This window comes from Schistocerca piceifrons, chromosome X (assembly GCF_021461385.2).
Source record: "Schistocerca piceifrons isolate TAMUIC-IGC-003096 chromosome X, iqSchPice1.1, whole genome shotgun sequence".
NCBI classification, from domain to species: Eukaryota; Metazoa; Arthropoda; class Insecta; order Orthoptera; family Acrididae; genus Schistocerca; species Schistocerca piceifrons.
In genome coordinates this window covers 407,980,474-408,002,764 of record NC_060149.1, presented here as the reverse complement: position 1 = coordinate 408,002,764, position 22,291 = coordinate 407,980,474, and positions in this window count along the sequence as shown.

Genomic DNA, 22,291 nt, shown 5'->3' with positions numbered 1-22,291 from the left:
CGTATTGAGGCAATTTCATATGCACCAACGACCATTCAACAGCTGTGTGCAGCGCTGGTGGAGAAACGGAAAGCCGTGTAACAAGAAATCCTTACCAATCTGGTGACCAGCACGGAAGCACGTTGCAGAGGGTTGACCGCCATCTCTATTGATCACACACTTTATTTATAATGTAATGTCCACGGGACCGTCATGAATCGCTGTGATTTCACTGTAATTATTGTCTCGGAATGAAAGTTTCACTTCCATTCGTGCCACACCGTATATCTTTCAGTTACCTTCTGTACTATACTGTAGCAGTTCTTTCTATGTATGGTCCAAGTTTCATCGAGATACGAGGGCAGTGACACGTCATGCGGAAGTTCCTTTCGTTCATACGTTTTGCACACTAGTGTATTTGATCAAGTTCCACAAATGTTACGTAACTGAAACCCTATTCGAAGGCGCTTATACAATGCCACATAAGAAAGTGTGCAAGTTCCATCAAAGAAAACAAGGTCAGCCTCGAAACCCGGAAGTGAACGTAAGGAAATCCATCACATTGTCCTCTATAACTGAGCGAAAACTGCACTTTGTTATATTTATTCGTTCTGGATATATCTGGGCTGGACTGTCTTTGTGGCATCATCTTATACATACAGTCTCTAGACAGGAGTGAAATGTGGAGCGAATGAGATCCGAAAGTTTCATGTTCCCCTATTCTGGTAGTAGTGTATTAAATTTTTATATCATTCTGTGTGTAGCCACAGATTTTGCGATGTCTCCGTGTCTTATGGAAACTAATGACAATAACTGGTAGTTAGACTAACAGGAAATAGTTCTCTAGCATTTTATGTCTAGCTCTGTGCCTAACGTTGCGCGGTAACCGGGATGGTAGGGTCTCATCATCATGTATGCCCTGGCTCGCTCCTCGGACTGTGCTGAGGCACATGGCGTATCAGTTTTAGGTGAATTAGGAGAGCCCATGACGAGAAGTTAGAGACATTCGTTGCACTATTTACCACTTTTTTCAACTGAAGCTTATCTGTACTTATTAAGGCAGGTGAACTCGTAGAAAAAATGACATTGGAGTTCTGAAAATCCTCATGAGTTGTACCAAGAGCATCAGGTTGATGTGAAACAGCCGTTTTGTGTCCAGTCAGTGCAGTATGAATTATTAAACAGTTCTTTTTCCACAAAATAATAACTTCTGATATGTAGGTGAAGAATCACCGTCTGTAGTCGCGTCTTCTTGTGACCGCATGTTCTCGTGGCCGCCGATGGCAGCAATTTTGCACAGTGACTATATTCCTCTCAAGTTTTTCTGCAACATTGCTGAAGCAACATCCAGCTTCTCGTAGCCATGTTACACGACCTCGTTCAAACTCAGTGAGAAGTTGATAATGGCGTCTTTGTCACCTTAAAGGCGTTCTTAACTAATATCAACTCACCACGTCCAGTCTCAAATGTAACTAACGATCACATCCGTTATAGGGTTTACTTAACGAAAACCTAATTTGCATCCCTATAGTGCCACTACTAGCGCGACTCCTTTGCGACTAGTGCGAAGTCTGTATAGACATCATCTTTCAGATATAGAAACACGTCTACCAACTTTTATTTACGTCGCACAACTCCTTCTTAGTGTTACGTTTCTTTCCCTCGTCGGTGTATGTGATATATATGGACATATACACTGAAGATCCAGAGAAACTGGTACACCTAGGCAGGTGTACTAGTGTGGGCTCCCGCGAGCACGTAGAAGTGCCGCAACATGACATGGCATTGACTCGACTAGTGTCTGGAGTAGTGCTGGAGGGAAATAACACCATGAATCCTGCAAGGCTCTCCATAAATCCGTAAGAATACGAGGGGGTGGAGAGGTCTTCTGAACAGCCCGTTGCACGGCATCCCAGATATGCTCAATAATGTTCATCTCTGGGCAGTTTGGTGGCCAGCGGAAGACTTTAAACTCAGAAGAGTGTTCCTGGTGCCACTCTGTAACAATTCTGAACGTGTAGGATGCCGCATTGCCTGCTGGAAGTGCTCAAATCCGTCGGAATACACAATGGACACGAATGGATGCAGCTGATCAGACAGGATGCTTACGTACGTGTCGCCAGTCAGAGTCGTACCTAGACGTTTCAGGGGCCCCATATCACTCCAACTGCATACGCCCCACAACATTACAGAGCCTCCACCAGCTTGAACAGTCCTCTGCTGACATGCAGGGTCCATGAATTCATGAGGTTGTCTCCATACCCGAACACGTCCATCCGCTCGATATAATTTGAAATGAGACTCGTCCGACGAGGCAACATGTTTCCAGTCATAAAACAGTCCAACGTCGGTGTTGACGGGGCCATGAATTCATGAGGTTGTCTCCATACCCGAACACGTCCATCCGCTCGATATAATTTGAAATGAGACTCGTCCGACGAGGCAACATGTTTCCAGTCATAAAACAGTCCAACGTCGGTGTTGACGGGGCCAAGCGAGGCGAATAGCTTTGTGTCGTGCAGTCTTCAAGGGTTCACGAGTGGGCCTTCGGCTCCGAAGGTCCATATAGATGATGTTTCGTCGAATGGTTCGCACGCTGACACTTGTTGATGGCCCAGCACTGGAATCTGCAGGAATTTGCGGAAGGGTTTCACTGCTGTCACGTTGAGTGATTCTTTTCAGTCGTCATTGGTGCCGTTCTTGCAGGATTCTTTCTCGGCCGCAGTGATGTCGGAGATTTGATGTTTTACCGGATTCTTGATATTCATGGTACACTCGTGAAATGGTCGTACGGGAAAATCCCGACTTCATCGCTACCTTGAAGATGCTGTATCCCATCGCTCGTGCCCCGACTATAACACCACGTTCAAAGTCACTTAAATCTTGATAACCTGCCGTTGTAGCAGGAGTAACCGATATAAAACTGCGCTAGATACTTGTCGTCATATATAGTTGTTGCCGACCGCAGTGCCATATTCTGCCTGTTTACATATCTATGTATCTGAATACCTACACCACTTTCTTTGCCGCTTCCGTGTATTTTGATTGCATTCACTTAGGAGCGTAATTATTTGGTCTGCCAAGGCGCCGTAGACCCTAATATTAGACATAAACACCAACAGTCAAACAGACAAACAGACAGGCAGACAACAAAGTGATCCTATAAGGGTTCCGGTTTCACCGAATGAGGTACAGAGCCTAAAAATAAGTAAGGGTCTAATGCATTCCTGAAAAGACGCTCATTGGGAAACAGTGTCACAATAACGTGACTAGTGAGTGTACCGTGTTCAAAGACGTCCACGCAACGTTATGCCACCACACACCGTAACACTGTGACCAACGAAAGTCATGTTCGGCAACGCAGGACGAACACTTAATGCGGCCAGGAACATTGTCGAACATGTTCGTTTTGGTGGTCCAGGTGTTAAGGATTGTGGAGACATAACGTTGTATAGGGTTACTGACCTCCAGATCTTTGAACATAGTACACACACCAGTCAACGTTGTTGTGATGCTGTACTCACGTAGGGGTGCATTCGGTCCTGACTTCAGTTTTATGGATGTTAATATGCGACCTCATCGAACAGCGCTGTTTGAGGAGGTCTTGAACGAGAGGATATTCGGAGAATGAACTGACCTGCCCGTTCCCCCGACTTTAATCCTGTCAAGCGCGTTTGGGGCACTTTCGGCAGACGTATTGCAGCACGTCTACATGTACCATCCAGTGGACGCCAACTGCGTTGTCGGAGGAATGGAACGTCCTTCCACCATAAATCGTTACCAACCTTGTGGCCAGTATGGGAGCACGTTGCTGAGCGTGAATTGCTGTCCGTGGCATCACATTCCCTATTTACAGCAAGGTCCCGCCTTTTGTAACGTCCATGGGACCATCATGAATCACGGTGACTTCAGTGTAGTTACTGTCTTTCAATAAAAGTGTCCTTTGTGTTCGTATCCTTGCGTATTTCTTTCAGTTACCCTCTGTACTGTACCGCAGCAGTTTTTTCTGTGTATGGTCCAAGTATCATCGAACTATGTTACTTGACAGTGCAACTTCATGCGATGGCTTCTTTCGTCCTTATGTTTCGCACGCCAGTGTAGTAACAAGATTCGAGGAGTGTTCAGTAAGTGATGCAACAATTTTTTTTTCTGAAAGCGGGTTGGTTTTCTTTAGGTTTCCAGTTTACCATATTACACCCCTGTCTTTTGGCTACTAAAACCTATTTTTCAGCATAATCTCCATTGAGTGCGACGACCCTACGCCGTCTTAATAGGAGGGCTTGTATGAGCGCATGATACCACACTAGTGGTCGACGTCGGAACCAGCGTCTTGCTGCATCAATAATTTCACACATCATCCATGTACTGCTTCCCGCAGAGTGCATCCTTCATTAGGCCAACCGGATGAAAGTCAGAAGTGCAAGATTCAGCCTGTAGGGTGGATAATGGAGAACTGTCCAACGAAATTTTGTGAGCTCCTCTCGGGTGCGCAGATTTGTGTGACACCTTGCGTTGTCATGATGAAGGAGAAGCATTTTTGGCATTTTTGTGGCGACGCACATGCTGGAGTCGTTTCTTCAATTTTCTGAGGGTAGCACAATATACTCATAGTTGATCGTTGCATCAAGAGCGAGGACATCAAACAGAATAACCCCTCCAGACTCCCAGAAGACCGCCACCATGACTTTACAGACTGAGGTTGCAGGTTTGAACTCTTTCATCGAAGGAGAGGTAGTGTGGCGCCACTCCACGGATGCCGTTTTGTTTCCGGTTGGAAGTGATGAACCCACATTTCATCGCCTGTGACGATGTTCGACAAAAAATTGTCACGATCAGCCTCGCAACGCCCAAGCAAATCCGCACAGATGGTCCTTCGTTGGTCTTTATGGTCTTCTGTTTGACGACGAGGAACCCGGCGAGCACACACCTTTGAGTACCTAACTGCTGGGCGAATGTGTCAGCACTACCAACATAGACGTCTAGTTACGTAGCGAGGTGTTTGACTGTGATCTGTCGATCACCTCGAATGAGAGGGTCCGCACGTTCTCACATTGCAGGAGGCACAGTTGACGCCTCGCCCAACGACTCACCGGGCTTTAGTTCACTGTCAGGTCCCCGCAGACATTCTTCAAGAGCCTATGAATATCCGCTATGCTCCGTTTCTCCGCCAAAAGAAACTCAATGTCAGCTGTCTGCTTGGAACGCACCTCCATTACAGACACCATTTTGAATGGTACCTATGGCTCCGCCACCGATCGGAACTTCATGAAACTATAGGCCTGAAGCGGGAATATTCCACGACGTTCCACAAAAATTCCGGATTTTGAACCGAAATTGAGGGAGAAAAAATGTGTTGCATTACTTACTGAACGCCCCTCGTATCAGCGTCGAAAACCACAGTCCCGGCGTCAGTGTAAATGGCCCCACAAAAGTCAGCGCTATTGTGCCATATGTAATCAAATGTTTCCTTTGCCCACTGATACATGCCAAAAACCGATTCTACACAGATAATACTGCGACAAAGCCCCGTGTTAGACGGCATTTCATGTCCAATGAAACAAGTTTACTATTACCAGTCACTGTTTATTCGTTTCCACAACGCGTTTCGTGTTTCAAAGGCTTAAAACTCCCTCATCAGGTAGATTTATGTGTATTATGGCATGTGTGTGTTGTATTAAGACTTTGGGGTAACCTCTGGCATTGTTTAGTACAGAAAAAACACTATTTCTCAACATGGCTATGTGTAGGTCTATGAATAAGGACTGAACGTAAATGTATATCTGAAAGTAAATTAACTAAAATATAATCTCTCCAGTGGTCACAGGCTGCTTTCTCTCTAGTAATGCATTATATATAAACCGTCACAATTCGTAAAAAAAAGAAACACGGTGTCTAGAAGCTAACAGATGCAAAGAACATATAACACGACGTAAACGGCCCTGAGCACTATGGGACTTAAATTCTGAGGTCATCAGTCCCCTAGAAATTAGAACTACTTAAACCTAACTCACCTAAGGACGTCACACACATCCATGCCCGATGCAGGATTCGAACCTGCGACCGTAGCGGTCACGCGATTCCAGACTGTAGCGCCTAGAACCGCTCGGTCACTCCGGCCGGAGGTTCGAGTCCTCCCTCGGGCATGGGTGTGTGTGTTTGTCCTTGGAATAATTTAGGTTAAGTAGTGTGTAAGCTTAGGGACTGATAACCTTAGCAGTTAAGTCCCATAAGGTTTCACACACATTTGAACATTTTTGAACCCCGGCCGGCAACACGACGTAAACACTATTTCAAAGTTCGAAGACCATATAGCAAAACGAAAATATTATTTTGGAGCAGGCCTTAAAACACTGAAGATCTTTGGTTCTACAGATGAATAGGCATGTTAGTGTGAATATTTCCTGTGGTACACAAATCCTTTCCTCAATTTTATATTACTTTCAATTTGCACCCATTTATGTAATTAGGTGAAATGTTGAAAACATTAAATGTAATAATTACGTTGTCAACACTGGTCTTATTTACACGTAAATAACAGTTAGGTTGAGATTTAGACACAGAGGATGAAAGGAGTGACAGAAGAAGAATGTTTTTTTTTCTTTTTTTTTTTTTTAACTTACATCTATTACACGTTATAAATAAGCAAATTTTGGAGTAGCATATTGACATGTAATTAAATTATATAGGATGTGTTACTACAGAGAAAGGAACCTGTGACCACTGAAGGCGCTATTTTAGTTAACTTTTACATTTACATTTACGTTTACTCCTTAGTGAAAAAACTCCACCGAAGTATATTCTGAAGTAGTGTTTCGCTCTTACTCTACTGGACAGTGCCACAGGTTACGCCAAAGTCGTAACAAAACGCACACGTGCGATATTATGCATAAATAGACCTAATGATGGAGGTTCAAACATTTGAAACGCTGTTGTGGAAACTAATAAACAATGACTAGTAGCAGTAAACTTGTTGTTTCTTTCGATATCAATAACAGGCGCGGTACACCCTGAGATAAAGTGTTCGCATCTAAAAACATTCCATGTCTTTAGGAACAGTCGGTGTTTCCCTGTAGACCTCCTGTTTTAACTTTTCCCTCAGATAAAAGATCAGATGTGTTAAGTCTGGTGGATGTGCAAGACTATGTATTTTGGGAACGATCGATCCAGCTCTATCTCCTAGTTTTCTGGGACGTCTTCCAATAATTGGAGTAGCATACCTGCCAGGAACTGTAGATCAATAAAATAGAGTTCAGCGATGCGATTCTTGAAAAGCCCGCAATACATGTAGGCAGACCTAGGTCGTTGTTTATCCACTTTTATCATCCAGTGTGGATTTTCAACTGACCCGTTGTGGATATGGCGATGATTTATTTTCCCCGTAGTTTGTCAACGATCCAACAGCTGCAAACAAAGTCTTTCACAGGAACGAAGCACGAGTTTGCGTCTTTCGTAGACGCCATTCGCAGAACTATAATCTATTTTGAAAGTCATTTCCATGAAGCAGTTGATAGGATGAAACACGAAAAGGATGAAATGCGTCGAAATTTAGTACTCGCAGAACCTTTTTTATGCCCCTCGTATACTCAAACTGATTCGTAATGCGGCGTGTGCGTTATTTCTGTTAAAAAATTAGTTGCAGTTTTTCATCGGTTGATTTTGTTTTACGTTGGTGTATTTTATTCATCGCCAACGGCTTGGTGACACCCTTTGCCATTAGATCACCCATGTTAAGTACTGACAGGCTGCGCTAGTATTTGGCTGGGAGACCTTTCTGGGTTTGCTGAGCGCTGTTGGCAAGCGGGGTGCACTCAGCCCTTGTAAGGCTTATTAAGGAGCTGCTTCACTGAAAAGCAGCAACTCCATTCGCGAAAACTGACATCGACCGGGAGAGCGGTATGTTGACCCCGCGTCCCTCCGTATCCGCATCCAGTGACGTCTATCGGTTGAGGATGACACGGCGGTCGGTGGGTACCGTTGGGTCCTCCGAGGCCTGTTCGAAGGGAGTATTTTGTTCATAACACATCCACATTCTTGATTTTTTTGTTTATGATGTCTGCAGAGACAGTTTGCGATGATCAGGTTATCTTTCTGCACGCAGTTGCTCCGTGATCTAAGTTTGGCGACATGCGCCATAAACGTAACTCCTCCCGCTAAGAGGCACGTTTATCCATTACATCATTTGTTCAAATCATGACGACGCTGTAACGCTACATTGAAGTAAAAGCAAAATTACTTTTAAATCTGAAGGTCTTGACTTACTGAGTTGGCCGAGCGGTTCTAGGCGCTACAGTCTGGAACCGCGCGACCGCTACGGTAGCAAGTTCGAATCCTGCCTCGGGCACGGATGTGTGTGGTGTCCTTAGGTTAGTTAGGTTTAAGTAGTTCTAAGTTCTAGGGGACTGATGACCTCAGATGTTAAGTCCCATGGTGCTCGCAGCCATTTGGTTGGAACGTTAATAGTGGCAACTATATATTTACAGCTCGTAAAAAATAGATACATGTTTCAATGTTTTACTGACCTTCAGAGTAGTCACCAGCATTGTGTATAAGCCGTTGCCAGCTATGTGGAAGTCGTAGGATACTCTCAGCAGTGCCAGTTGTGTTGACAGTTCGAGCGGCCAGGTCTATTGCCCGACGAATCTGTAGCAGATCTGAAGCGAATTCCGTGAAGTGTCTCCTTCAGTTTAGAAATCGAGTTGAACTCACGAGGGCGTAAGTCAGCGGAGTGCAGTAGGTGGTATAGCACGTAGCAGCCCCATCGGTCAAACAAATTAGTAACAGCTTGCACTGTACGTGGTTGAGCGTTGTCCTGCAAAATGATGGTCAGGTCCAGCAGAAAGTGTCATCACCTCTGTCTCTAAGTTGGTCATAGGTTGTGTTCCAAAAATGAACAGCATAGAGACAGAAGTGATGACATTTTCTGCAGGACCTGACCATCATTTTGCAGGAGACAATGCTCCAGCACGTACAGTGCAAGCTGTTACTGATTTGTTTGACTGATGGGGATGCTAAGTGCTACACCACCTACTGCATTTCCCTGACTTAAGCCCTCGTGAGCTCAACTCGATTTCTAAACTGAAGGAGACACTTCACAGCATTCGCTTCATAACTGCTAAAAATTCGTCGGGCAATAGACCGAGCTGCTCGAACTGTCAACACAACTGGCACTGTTGAGAGTATCCTACGACTTCCACATCGCTGGAAACGGGTTATGCACAATTCTGGTGACTACTTTGAAGGTCAGTAAAACTTTGAAAGACGTATCTGTTTTGTAAGAGCTGTAAATAAATAGTTGCCACAATTAAAGTTCCAACCCTCGCACTATTCTTCCTGCAAAATAGTGGAAGTTTTAGGTAACGATTCTGGACGCGTACAGCGAACACCCAACCTTCTCTCCAAAGTAGTCCACAAAATCTCAATAATGTTGATAGCTGGTGATCGCTGTGGCCAGAGAAGATGCGGCAATCCATCCCAGCGCTCACAAAATCAGCAGTGGGCGATGGGATCTGTGTGAACTGGGCACTCTCGTCTTGCAACACAGCATCACCATTGGGAAACGAACACCCTACAATGGAATTGACCTGATCACCAAAAATGGTTACATAATTCTTGGCAGTAAATGGATTCAGAGTAACTATGAGGCGCATGAAATACCAAGATATGGCTGCCAAAATCATAACGGAATCCTCACCATGTTTCACCCTAGGGACGTAAATTCGACCAGAAATTGGAAACAGTGTGAAACAAGACTCATATGAACAAATGAGTTTCTTCCATTCCTCCGTACTCCAGTTTTTATGGCTTCGTCACCACGTTTTTCAGTTACGGATATCTGCATCACTGATGAGTGGTTTTGGAATTCCACCTCACAACCCAATTCCCTGCTTTTGTAGCTCTTCTCGTGTTTTTTTTTTTTTGTTTTGTGTGTGTGTGTGCGCGTGTGTGTGTGTGTGTGTGTGTGTGTGTGTGTGTGTGCTGACAGCATTCGCGAGTACAACATCCAGTTCTGCTGTGTCTTTTTCAGCTGTCGTCCTCTTGTTTTTGTCTCAATCATCTCCAACGATCGTCTGTTACGATCGCTCAACACGCTCCAATGCCTTCAAGCGGATGATGTTTTTCACTTTCCCTATATGTGGTGTAAATCTTCGATGCGGTGTCTCTTGAATGATCGAAAACTTCGGCTCTCTTGTTTGTGCAAGCATCCACCATACGACCACCGAAAATTTGTCCTTTTTCGAATTCACTTAGCTTCGACATCACTGAAGTGACAAAACTCATGGGGTACCTCCAAATATCATGTCGGACCTCTTTTGACCGGTGTAGAACAGCAATTCGACGTGGCATGGACTCAACAAGTCGTTGGAAATCCCCTGCAGAAATACTGAGCCATGCCTGACATTTCCAGTCAGTGATCAGTTCGGTTGGAGCAAAAGACATTCTATGTAAACACAGCACACACCGTTACGGAGCCTTCACCAGCCCGTACAGTGCCTTGTTGATAACTTGGGTCCATGATTTCGTGATGTCTGCGCAACACTTTAACCCTAACATCAGTTCTTACCAACTGTAATCGGGATGCATTTGACCAGGTCACTGTTTTCCAGTCGTCAAGGAACCAACCGATATGGTTATGAGCCCAAGAGAGGCGCTGCAGGCGATGTGCTGATAGCAAAGGCACTCGCGTCGGTCGTCTACTGCCATAGACCATTAAACCCAAATTCCCCCTCCCCCACTCCTCACAGTCATAACGGATATGTTCGTCGATTCCTGCGGTTATTTCACGAAGTGTCTCTAGTCTGTTAACACCGACAATTCTACCCAAACGCCGCTGCCCTCGGTCTTCAGTGAAGGCCGTCGGTCACTGCGTTGACTGTGGTGAGAAGTAATGCCTGAAATTTGGTATTCTCGGTACACTCTTGACACTGTGGTTCTCGGAATATTGAATTCCCTAACGACTTCCGAAATGGGATGCCCCAGGCGTCTAGCTCCATCTACCTCTCCGCGTTCAAAGTCTGTTAATTCCCATCATGCGACCGTAATCTCGTCGAAAACCTTTCCAGAAGACTCATCTGAGAACAAATGACAGCTCCGCCAATGCACTGCTCTTGTATACCTTGTGTATGGAATACCACCGCCAGCTGTATGTGAGCTATCGCTATCCCACGGCTTTTGTCACCTTAGTGCCACGCACTCACAAGTATCTGAACACTGTTCTGACCACGGCTGACGCTTCCAAAGGCTTGAAAACTTTGCACAAATGCCGTTCGTCTACATCTACATGATTACTCTGCAATTCACATTTAAGTGCTTTGCAGAGGGTTCATCGAACCACAATCATACTATCGCTCTACCATTTCACTCCCGAACAGCGCGCGTGAAAAACGAACACCTAAACCTTTCTGTTCGAGCTCTGATTTCTCTTATTTTATTTTGATGATCATTCCTACCTATGTAGGTTGGGCTCAACAAAATATTTTCGCATTCGGAAGAGAAAGTTGGTGACTGAAATTTCGTAAATACACTCCTGGAAATTGAAATAAGAACACCGTGAATTCATTGTCCCGGGAAGGGGAAACTTTATTGACACATTCCTGGGGTCAGATACATCACATGATCACACTGACAGAACCACAGGCACGTAGACACAGGCAACAGAGCATGCACAATGTCGGCACTAGTACAGTGTATATCCACCTTTCGCAGCAATGCAGGCTGCTATTCTCCCATGGAGACGATCGTAGAGATGCTGGATGTAGTCCTGTGGAACGGCTTGCCATGCCATTTCCACCTGGCGCCTCAGTTGGACCAGCGTTCGTGCTGGACGTGCAGACCGCGTGAGACGACGCTTCATCCAGTCCCAAACATGCTCAATGGGGGACAGATCCGGAGATCTTGCTGGCCAGGGTAGTTGACTTACACCTTCTAGAGCACGTTGAGTGGCACGGGATACATGCGGACGTGCATTGTCCTGTTGGAACAGCAAGTTCCCTTGCCGGTCTAGGAATGGTAGAACGATGGGTTCGATGACGGGTTGGATGTACCGTGCACTATTCAGTGTCCCCTCGACGATCACCAGTGGTGTACGGCCAGTGTAGGAGATCGCTCCCCACACCATGATGCCGGGTGTTGGCCCTGTGTGCCTCGGTCGTATGCAGTCCTGATTGTGGCGCTCACCTGCACGGCGCCAAACACGCATACGACCATCATTGGCACCAAGGCAGAAGCGACTCTCATCGCTGAAGACGACACGTCTCCATTCGTCCCTCCATTCACGCCTGTCGCGACACCACTGGAGGCGGGCTGCACGATGTTGGGGCGTGAGCGGAAGACGGCCTAACGGTGTGCGGGACCGTAGCCCAGCTTCATGGAGACGGTTGCGAATGGTCCTCGCCGATACCCTAGGAGCAACAGTGTCCCTAATTTGCTGGGAAGTGGCCGTGCGGTCCCCTACGGCACTGCGTAGGATCCTACGGTCTTGGCGTGCATCCGTGCGTCGCTGCGGTCCGGTGCCAGGTCGACGGGCACGTGCACCTTCCGCCGACCACTGGCGACAACATCGATGTACTGTGGAGACCTCACGCCCCACGTGTTGAGCAATTCGGCGGTACGTCCACCCGGCCAACCGCATGCCCACTATACGCCCTCGCTCAAAGTCCGTCAACTGCACATACGGTTCACGTCCACACTGTCGCGGCATGCTACCAGTGTTAAAGACTGCGATGGAGCTCCGTATGCCACGGAAAACTGGCTGACACTGACGTCGGCGGTGCACAAATGCTGCGCAGCTAGCGCCATTCGACGGCCAACACCGCGGTTCCTGGTGTGTCCGCTGTGCCGTGCCTGTGATCATTGCTTGTACAGCCCTCTCGCAGTGTCCGGAGCAAGTATGGTGGGTCTGACACACCGGTGTCAATGTGTTCTTTTTTCCATTTCCAGGAGTGTAGATCTCGCCGCGACGAAAAACGTCTTTGCTTTAATGACTTCCATCTCAACTCGCTTATCATATCTGCCACACTCTATACCCTGTTACGTGATAATAAAAAACGAGCTGCCCTTTTTTGCACCCTTTCGATGTCCTCCGTCAATCCCACTTGGTAAGGATCCCACACCGCGCAGCAATATTCTAACAGAGGACGAACGAGTATAGTGTAAGCTGTCTCTTTAGTGGACTTGTTGCATCTTCTAAGTGTCCTGCCTATGAAACGCAACCTTTGGCTCGCCTTCCCTACAATATTATCCATGGTCTTTCCAACTAAAGTTGTTCGTAATTTTAACACCCAGGTACTTAGTTGAATTGACAGCCTTGAGAATTGTACTATTTATCGAGTAATCGAATTGCAACGGATTTCTTTTGGAACTCATGTGGATCACCTCACACTTTTCGTTATTTAGCGTCAACTGCCACCTGCCACACCACACAGAAATCTTTTCTAAATCGCTTTGCAACTGATACTGGTCTTCGGATGACCTTATTAGACGGTAAATTACAGCATCATCTGCGAACAACCTAAGAGAACTGCTCAGATTGTCACCCAGGGCATTTATATAGATCAGGAACAGCAGAGGCCCCAGGACTCTTCCCTGGGGAACACCTGATATCACTTCAGTTTTACTCGATGATTTGCCGTCTATTACTACGAACTGCGACCTTCACGACAGGAAGTCACGAATCCAGTCGCACAACTGAGACGATACTCCATAGGCCCGCAGCTTGATTAGAAGTCGCTTGTGAGGAACGGTGTCAAAAGCTATCCGGAGATCCAGAAATACGGAATCAACTTGAGATCCCCTGTCGATAGCGGCCATTACTTCGTGCGAATAAAGAGCTAGCTGCGTTGCACAAGAACGATGTTACGTATCAATAGATCGTTACCTTCGAGGTGATTCATAATGTTTGAATACAGTATATGTTCCAAACCCTACTGCAAACCGACGTCTGTAGTTCGATGGATTACTCTTACTACCCTTCTTAAAAGCTGGTGCGACCTGCGCAATTTTCCAATCTGTAGGTACAGATCTATCGGTGAGCGAGCGGTTGTATATAATTGCTAAGTAGGGAGCTATTGTATCAGCGTAATCTGAAAGGAACCTAATCGGTATACAATCTCGACCTGAAGACTTGCCCGTATCAAGCGATTTGAGTTGCTTCGCAACCCCTAAGGTATCCACTTCTAAGAAACTCATGCTAGCAGCTGTTCGTGTTTCAAATTCTGTATTCCATTCGTCTTCCCTGGTGAAGGAATTTCGGAAAACTGCGTTCAATAACTTCGCTTTAGCGGCACAGTCGTCGGTAACAGTACCATCGGCACTGCGCAGCGAAGGTATTGACTGCGTCTTGCCGCTTGTGTACTTTACATACGACAAGAATTTCTTCGGATTTTCTACCAAATTTCGAGACAATGTTTCGTTGTGGAACCTATTAAAGGCATCTCGCATTGAAATCCGTGCCAAATTTCGCGCGTCTGTAAATTTTAGCCAATCTTCGGGATTTCGCGTTCTTCTGAACTTCGCATGCTTTTTCCGTTGCTTTGCAACAACGTTCGGACCTGTTTTGTGTACCATGGGGGATCAGTTCCATCGCTTACCAATTTATGAGATATGAATCTCTCAATTGCTGTTGCTACTATATCTTTGAATTTGAGCCACATCTCGTTTACATTTGCATAGTCAGTTCGGAAGGAATGGAGATTGTCTCTTAGGAAGGCTTCTAGTGACACTTTATCCGCTTTTTTAAATAAAATTATTTTGCGTGTGTTTCTGGTGGGTTTGGAAGAAACGGTGTTGAGCCTAGCTACAACGACCTTGTGATCACTAATCCCTGTATCAGTCATGATACTCTCTATTAGCTCTGTATTCAATACAACAGTGGAACCCACAATATTGGCTAGAATCTGAGCTTCCGCGTTGTTTTTATCTTCTGTACAGCCCATGTATGTGGGTATATGCGCATTTTTGCTAGCAGACGATACAAAAATGGTTCAAATGGCTCTGAGCAGTGTCGGACATAACATCTGAGGTCATCAGTCCCCTAGAACTTAGAACTACTTAAATCTAACTAACCTAAGGACAACACTGACTGAAGCGCCTAGAACCGCTCGCCCACAGCGGCCGGCCGCTGACGATACAACTCGTCAGCGTTTACAGTACGGCGACAGCACTGCACCAACAGAGGAAATGCCTAAAGAACAACACATTCAAAACACCAAAACAAGAATCTACCGCTCTAAACTTTTTTATGGTAATTTCGATTAGAACATTGGTTCTGAATGTCTGTGACAGATTCCAGTACCGACGGCTGCAAATTGCTATCAAATGTTGGTACCTCCATGTCAATATCGGGCTAATTTATCAGTGGAGAGAGCAGGTGATAGTCCCGGGTAATTAGAAAGCTTATCTTCCAACTTTTTTAAAAACTTGAAACAGTGAAACACGGAAATTTAATTTTTTATATTTTCAAATAAGTATTTCAGGCATAACATCAAAAATGGTGTGCAAACTTAACTACAAAAATGTTAAGCTTTGGGAAATGATTAGACAGAATGAGTTGATTTGTAGCTAACACGTTTTCTGGGTAACACGTGGCTTAAACACGATTTCGATTGAGTAAATTTCATGTGATAAACTTAGAAAACTGGTAATCAATACAAATACAACATTTATTTACATACTACGACTTTCACTGGCCAGAATATAATGATCACCGATCTACTATCGATATAAACCCATCCAGGCGATAGCAGCGTCACCTGGCGAGGAATGACTGATAGTCAGACACACACCCAGTGCTTGTAGCTGTCCATGTGTAGACTAGGGAAGGCGCGTAATTTATCTGAGTTTGACTGAGGGCAGATTCTGATGGCCCAGAAGCATTTCGGAAACTGCACGACTTCTCGTGTTTCCGAGGAATGTTGTTTCGCGTGTCTTCATCACTTGGAGAAACCAATGTGAGACAAGCCCCAGACGTCGTGTGGTTGGGCGGCCATTCCTCATCACAGATATCGGACGTCGTAGGCTAGGCAGACTGGTAAAACAGGACAGACGCTGAATTGTGGCGAAACTAACATTAGACTTTAATGCTGGGCTGAGTACAAGTGTGTCTGAACACAAAGTGCATCAAACACTCCTAACGATTGGCTTCCGCATGTGCCAATGTTAACACCACGATATAGCAACTACGACTGAGATGGGAACGTGACCTTCTGCACTGGACGTTGGCGTAGTTTCAGAGCGTTGCATGGTCTGATGAATCCCGATAGCTTCTTCATCATGCCGATGGGAGGTTGCGAATCTGTCGTCTTTCAGGGCAACAACTCCTTGACACCTGTGCCGCAGGACGGAGACAAGCTGTCAGCGGCTCCATTATGATCTGGGGAACATTCACGTGGTCGTCCATGGGTCCAGTGGAACTCATGCAAGGCACCATAATAGCCAAGGAGTATCGTACACTGGTTGCAGATCACGTACATCCCTTCCTGAATATCACGTTTCCCGACGGCAGTGGCATCTTTCAACAAGATAATGCACCATGTTACAAGGCCACAAGTGTGATGGAGTTGTTCGAGGAACACAGTGGTGAGTTCCAGTTGATATGCTGCCCCTCCAACTCATCATATCTGAACCCAACCGAACACATTTGTGGTGTGATCGATCTTGGCGTCAGAGCTCATCGCCCCCTCCCCGGAATTTACGGGAATTAGGTGACAAGAGTGTGGAGATGTGGTACCGACTCCCTCTAGTGACCTACCAAGACCTCATTGCTTTCATGCCACGGCGGGTCGCCACTGTTATCCGTGCCAAAGGTGGACATACCGACTATTACGCAGGTGGTCATAATGTTCGGGGTGATCAGTGTATGTTGTAATATAAGTCAGGATCTGGCAGGCGCTCCTTCAGCACAAGAAACATTAGTGCCACTGTTTCTATTACGTCACTGAAGGTTCTGCGAGAATAACATTTCGGATTGCCGCACAGAGCTCTGTAGCTTACCTGAAAAAGTGTAACATCTTTTAACTGCTCTCCCGTAGTCGTACGTTGCACGATTTGTCCTCGTGGTTTGCGAGGTGAAGATCTCTTCCTCCCCTCCCCCTGCCTTAAAAAGCTAGTGAAAGCCGTAATGAGATTTGATTTGGTGGTTTTAGAACCTACTTTGGCAACTGTTATCTCGATGCGTTCACTATTGTTGTAATGAAGTCCATTACGACATTAGTACCTCAACGAGGACATATTTTCGTCATACATATACCAGTTCACTCTAAGTACATGTACAAAATTATTTTCTACTCTACTGTGTTTGTTCGTTAGTAACAAAGATTATCACATTTTCCTATTATTTATACCTACAAAAGAGCTGTTGGCTGGCAAATAATTATGCCTTCGTACCAGAAGAGTAATGTTCATTGTTACGTCAAAAATTTGAAGTAGTTTAATAAAAAAATCAGCAATCATATGGAAAAGCTTGCAGTCAGAAGAAGTAGACAAAGAAGTCTGTCAAAGTCCGTCGTTATATTTAAAAAATGGTTCAAATGGCTCTGAGCACTATGGTACTTAACATCTGAGGTCATCAGTCCCCTAGAACTACTTAAACCTAACTAACCTAAGGACATCACACACATCCACGCACGAGGCAGGATTCGAACCTGCGACCGTAGCGGTCGCGCGGTTCCAGCTGAAGCGCCTAGAACCGCTCAGCCACACCGGCCGGCTTATATTTAAAGCTTACTCTCGTCCGATTTCGAGCTTTCAAAGTAGAACTCGACCGTTTCCCTCTCGAATAGCACGGTAGAGTCTCTCTTTTTCCTTACTTTATCTCGATGTTCATTCCTGCCTTTGTAACTGGAAGGTAACAAAAAATTTTGGCGTCTACGTTTATGTCTATACTTTTCAGTCCACCTTACGTTGTGTGGCGAAGTGTACTGAGTGTACGACTGTCAGTTCCCCCTTTCCTGTTCCATTCGCGTAAAGAACGATGTTGGTAAGCCTCCGCATTAACTTGAATCTCTCTAAGTTTTTATTCCTAGTCTTTCCGCAAGGTAAACATAGGAGGGAGCAATATATCAGTTTACTCTCCCCGTATACGCTCTCGGAATGTTATAAGTATCCGCATCGTGATACACAACGCCTCTCTTGCAGCGTCTGTTGCTGGAGTTGGGGTGAGCGTCCCTGTGATACTTTTGTGTTTACTAAACGAACTTGCTACAAGAATATTTACATACTTTGTTTTTTTTTCTCATCTACAGGTGTTTTTCAAGCAGAGGGATGAGACGCAACCTGTTTGCTCTTCAAAATTAGACGTTTTTTCGTTTAAACAAACAGAAAAAAACAGTACAAAAATATTAAACTGCCAATATTCGCTACACGAAGCAACGAGACAAATGAGAGCAACTACGATGAGATGCGACAATTTTTTCGTCAATGGATTTATCTTAAAGAGTGAAAGCAAATTAAAAATAAAGCAACCGGGGATGTATTACGCTTGGGCAATAAAAACAATTGTCTAACTCTATTTAAGACGAGAAATAAGAAATATTGACGGGGAACGCTTTTTGTACAAATTAAAGAAAGCGTTTCGGACACAATAATGTAAAGAAACATAGAAAACACAAAATCTTGGATGCAAGCTATAGACTGACATTTCAGTAGATGTGATGCGTTGCCACGTCGCTACCAACTGCAATAGCCGGAATTTTCGCTCCTGTTTGCGTCAAGCCCGCGGCGCACTGGATAATTCCGTCTACTTTTCCATTACGAATGAATGCGTCACGTCACTAATGGCATGGCTGTAAGCGAAACTAATTTCGGTGCTTCGCTGCTTAACTGCTTCCAGCAGAAGGAAATTTCCGTCCCAGCATTGCCTGTATGTCGTTGACCACAACACATTACAAAGAAACAAAAACAGGCTCCGCACCTGATAAACTGTGGTAGTTTTACCGAGCAACACAATGCTCGTAACTCACCAATGAGACAGATGTTAAGAGCTCTCATCTAGTTTGCTGGCAGTGCATCTGTTTATAAAACGCTATAATAACGGAAAAAACTTTATAACACTAGAGTCTCATATGTCTTTCTATGTCTTTTTTATTTCTAAACATTTAGTCAGCAAATCTCAATGAAGTAACCAATTTCACTAATGTTGGTTCTCAGTTTTATTCCTTTAATGCACCGTTCATAAAAATTACATTACTGAACACTTTGAACCTTAACCCACTACCAAATTTCTGCAGTATAGCACCAGAAGTACAGTAAATAGGTAAGACGTATTAGAGGATAAATTTGTATTTGTATAAGACAATTGTTTTTTAAATTACTTACATCGTATTGGTGATGTGCGTCTCAACTTAAGAAAAAAAATTTTTTTCTCGTTATGTGATGACAGTCACGGAAAAAGAAAAAAAATTAAGTTGACATGCATATGACCAGGGCGATGAGAGTGATTTAAACAACAGTTGTAATATGCAAGGCTAATGTTATCCACTGTACTTGTATTATATTGCACACATCTCATAATGGCCTAAGGCCGAAACTGGCAAGTAACGTAACTCACATGCGTTAAAGGAATAAAACTGACAGCCTACGGTGGCAAAGTGATTCCGTCATTTAGACAATACACTGAGGCTGTGGACCCGAGTGCTTAGCAGAAGCTACAAGACATAACTTTGAAGGTATAAGCCTGCCGTTTCTCTCTCGAAAAAAACGTAGACACTCTCATTTTCTTTACTTTATCTCGATGTTGATTCCTGCCTCTGTAACTGGAAGGTAACAAAATATTTTGGCACCTACATCTACATCTATACGCCGTAAGCCGCCTTATGGTGTGCGACGAAGCGTAATTTGTGTACCACTGTCTCCTCCCTCCTCTCCTGTTCCAGTAGCGTAAAGAACTATTCCTGGTAATCCTCCGCCTGCGCTTGAGTCTCTATAAGTTTACATTCCTAGTCTTCCAGCGAGATATACATAGGAAAAAGCAATAAATCATTAGACTCTTCTAGAAACGTACGTTCTCGGAATTTTATAAGTAACTACATCATGACACTCACGGCTCTCTTATGGTGTCTGCCAGTGGAATTAGGTGAGTATATCTGTGACACTTTTGCGTTTACTAAACGGACTTGTGACCAAAAGTGCTGTTCTTCTTTCGATCGTCTCTGTTTCTTTTATCAATCCTATCTGGTACGGATCCCATACTGACAAGATATACTCAAGTATACGTAAAACGAGAGTTTCGCTTTCACATAAGAATGGAACTGTTACGTAACTTCTGTCACATGTACCTTTTATTATTTTATTAATGTTGTCATATTATTAAATCTAAAAAAGTTAATTCCAAAGAACTAATTAAAAAAGAATGTTATAATTATGATGTAGTGAAAACGTTGGCCTAATCAGGAAAGTTTTCTATTGCATTCAGATAAAGAGCACGTTTGAAATAAGCAGTATTATCGCTGGGCGCGTAAGCGCGTACTAGGGAAGAAGTAGTCGACGGAGAGAGTCATTTAGGTTTTCCGTGATTTCCCTAAATCGCTCCAGGCAAATACCGCGATGGTTACTTTCAAAGGGCAAGGTTGATTTCCTTCCCCATCCTTCCCTAATCCGATGAGACCGATGACCTCACTGTCTGGTCACCTCCCCCAAAACAACCCAACTCAACCCAACGGAGAGAGTAGTTAGCGACAAGTGATTATGTGAAGAACGGTGGGCGAGAATGTAAGGAATAAACAGCAACATTTTTAATATATGGCCAGGCATATTATGTGTTTGCAAATCGCTCCAGGCAAATACCGCGATGGTTACTTTCAAAGGGCAAGGTTGATTTCCTTCCCCATCCTTCCCTAATCCGATGAGACCGATGACCTCACTGTCTGGTCACCTCCCCCAAAACAACCCAACTCAACCCAACGGAGAGAGTAGTTAGCGACAAGTGATTATGTGAAGAACGGTGGGCGAGAATGTAAGGAATAAACAGCAACATTTTTAATATATGGCCAGGCATATTATGTGTTTGCAAATGGGCACAGTACATTGTAATCAAAAGAATGGGAAGAGAATACAGAATGCGAAGAGTAATGAGGGTTATAAAGCGTGTGAGACGAAGGAGACGAGCAACCTGAGAGATATGTTACGCAATATAGATGAAGTTAAGGAGTGTATACCCAGTAATGTTGGTGAGATTCATGAACATACTCGTAATGAGGAGGATGGGACACGTGAAGTGCAGGTGAGAAGAAGTTTTGTTGGTGCCATTACCGATTCATTCGAAATCTGCCGATTTCAACGGACACCCGGAAAAGTAATATACGGCAAGATTATATAGCTTCTGACAGCCGAATGAAATTAGTGGGCGACACGAGTGATTGCAATGTATACAAAGTCAAGGTAGCTATAGTCCGCTCACAGCACAGTGATGAGGAGAGTGAACCTACCAATAGGTAATTACGTCGAAATTAAAACGTTTGGTATCAAAAGGAGGAAGGGAACAGCGAAAGGCAGAAAGAAAAAACAGATAACGTGTCTGGACGAGATGACGTTTCGTGGAGTAATTTGGAAGTGAACCAAGACCTTCTATGGCAAGAAAAAGGTAGCGATTCGAAGTGATGCGCACAAATTACGAGTATGATACCTATTGGAGTACACGGAATAGAGACTCAGGTGTTAACCGATAGTCGCACACACATTAGTATCCTATCTCAGTCCTTTTATAAGCATTTTAAAACTGTAACAGATGTAGCTGAAGTTCTCGCTGTGAGAGTAAAAGTAATAGGTGTTACTGGTGTCTGTAGTAAACCAATCAAGACTCTTTAAGTCTTGATACAATTTTCTATTAAAACATTTCATTTGAGCATGAATTTTTGGTGGTGTATCAAATGAGGACCGAAAGTACTGTGGGTATGGATTGGATGCTGAAACAGAAGGTGATTATTGATAGAAGAGATAATGGCATGTTTTGTGGGAGCAAGTAAATCAGAAATAAGCTTTGATAATGTTGGTAGGAGGTTTGAGGTTCAAGATACAAAGTAAGTCTAATTACGTTAGCTATTTATGAAGGGTTGAGTGAAGGGTCCGAGTGTTATCATGTTAGAAATATCAACATGATATCTCGCTCCTATGATTAATTTGCAACTATAGTGGAAGATGTTTAGAGTATATCTCCTGAACAGGAGGAGTCGTATAATATTTTGATTAATAATAGAAAGGTTATTCACTTATCGGCATACTACCTGTCGAGTAACCCTTCAGAACGTTACATGCGTGAATTGGATAGGTATTTCAGATATTTCACGCAATATTGCCATATAAACCGTAGGGCGTGAGGCAAATA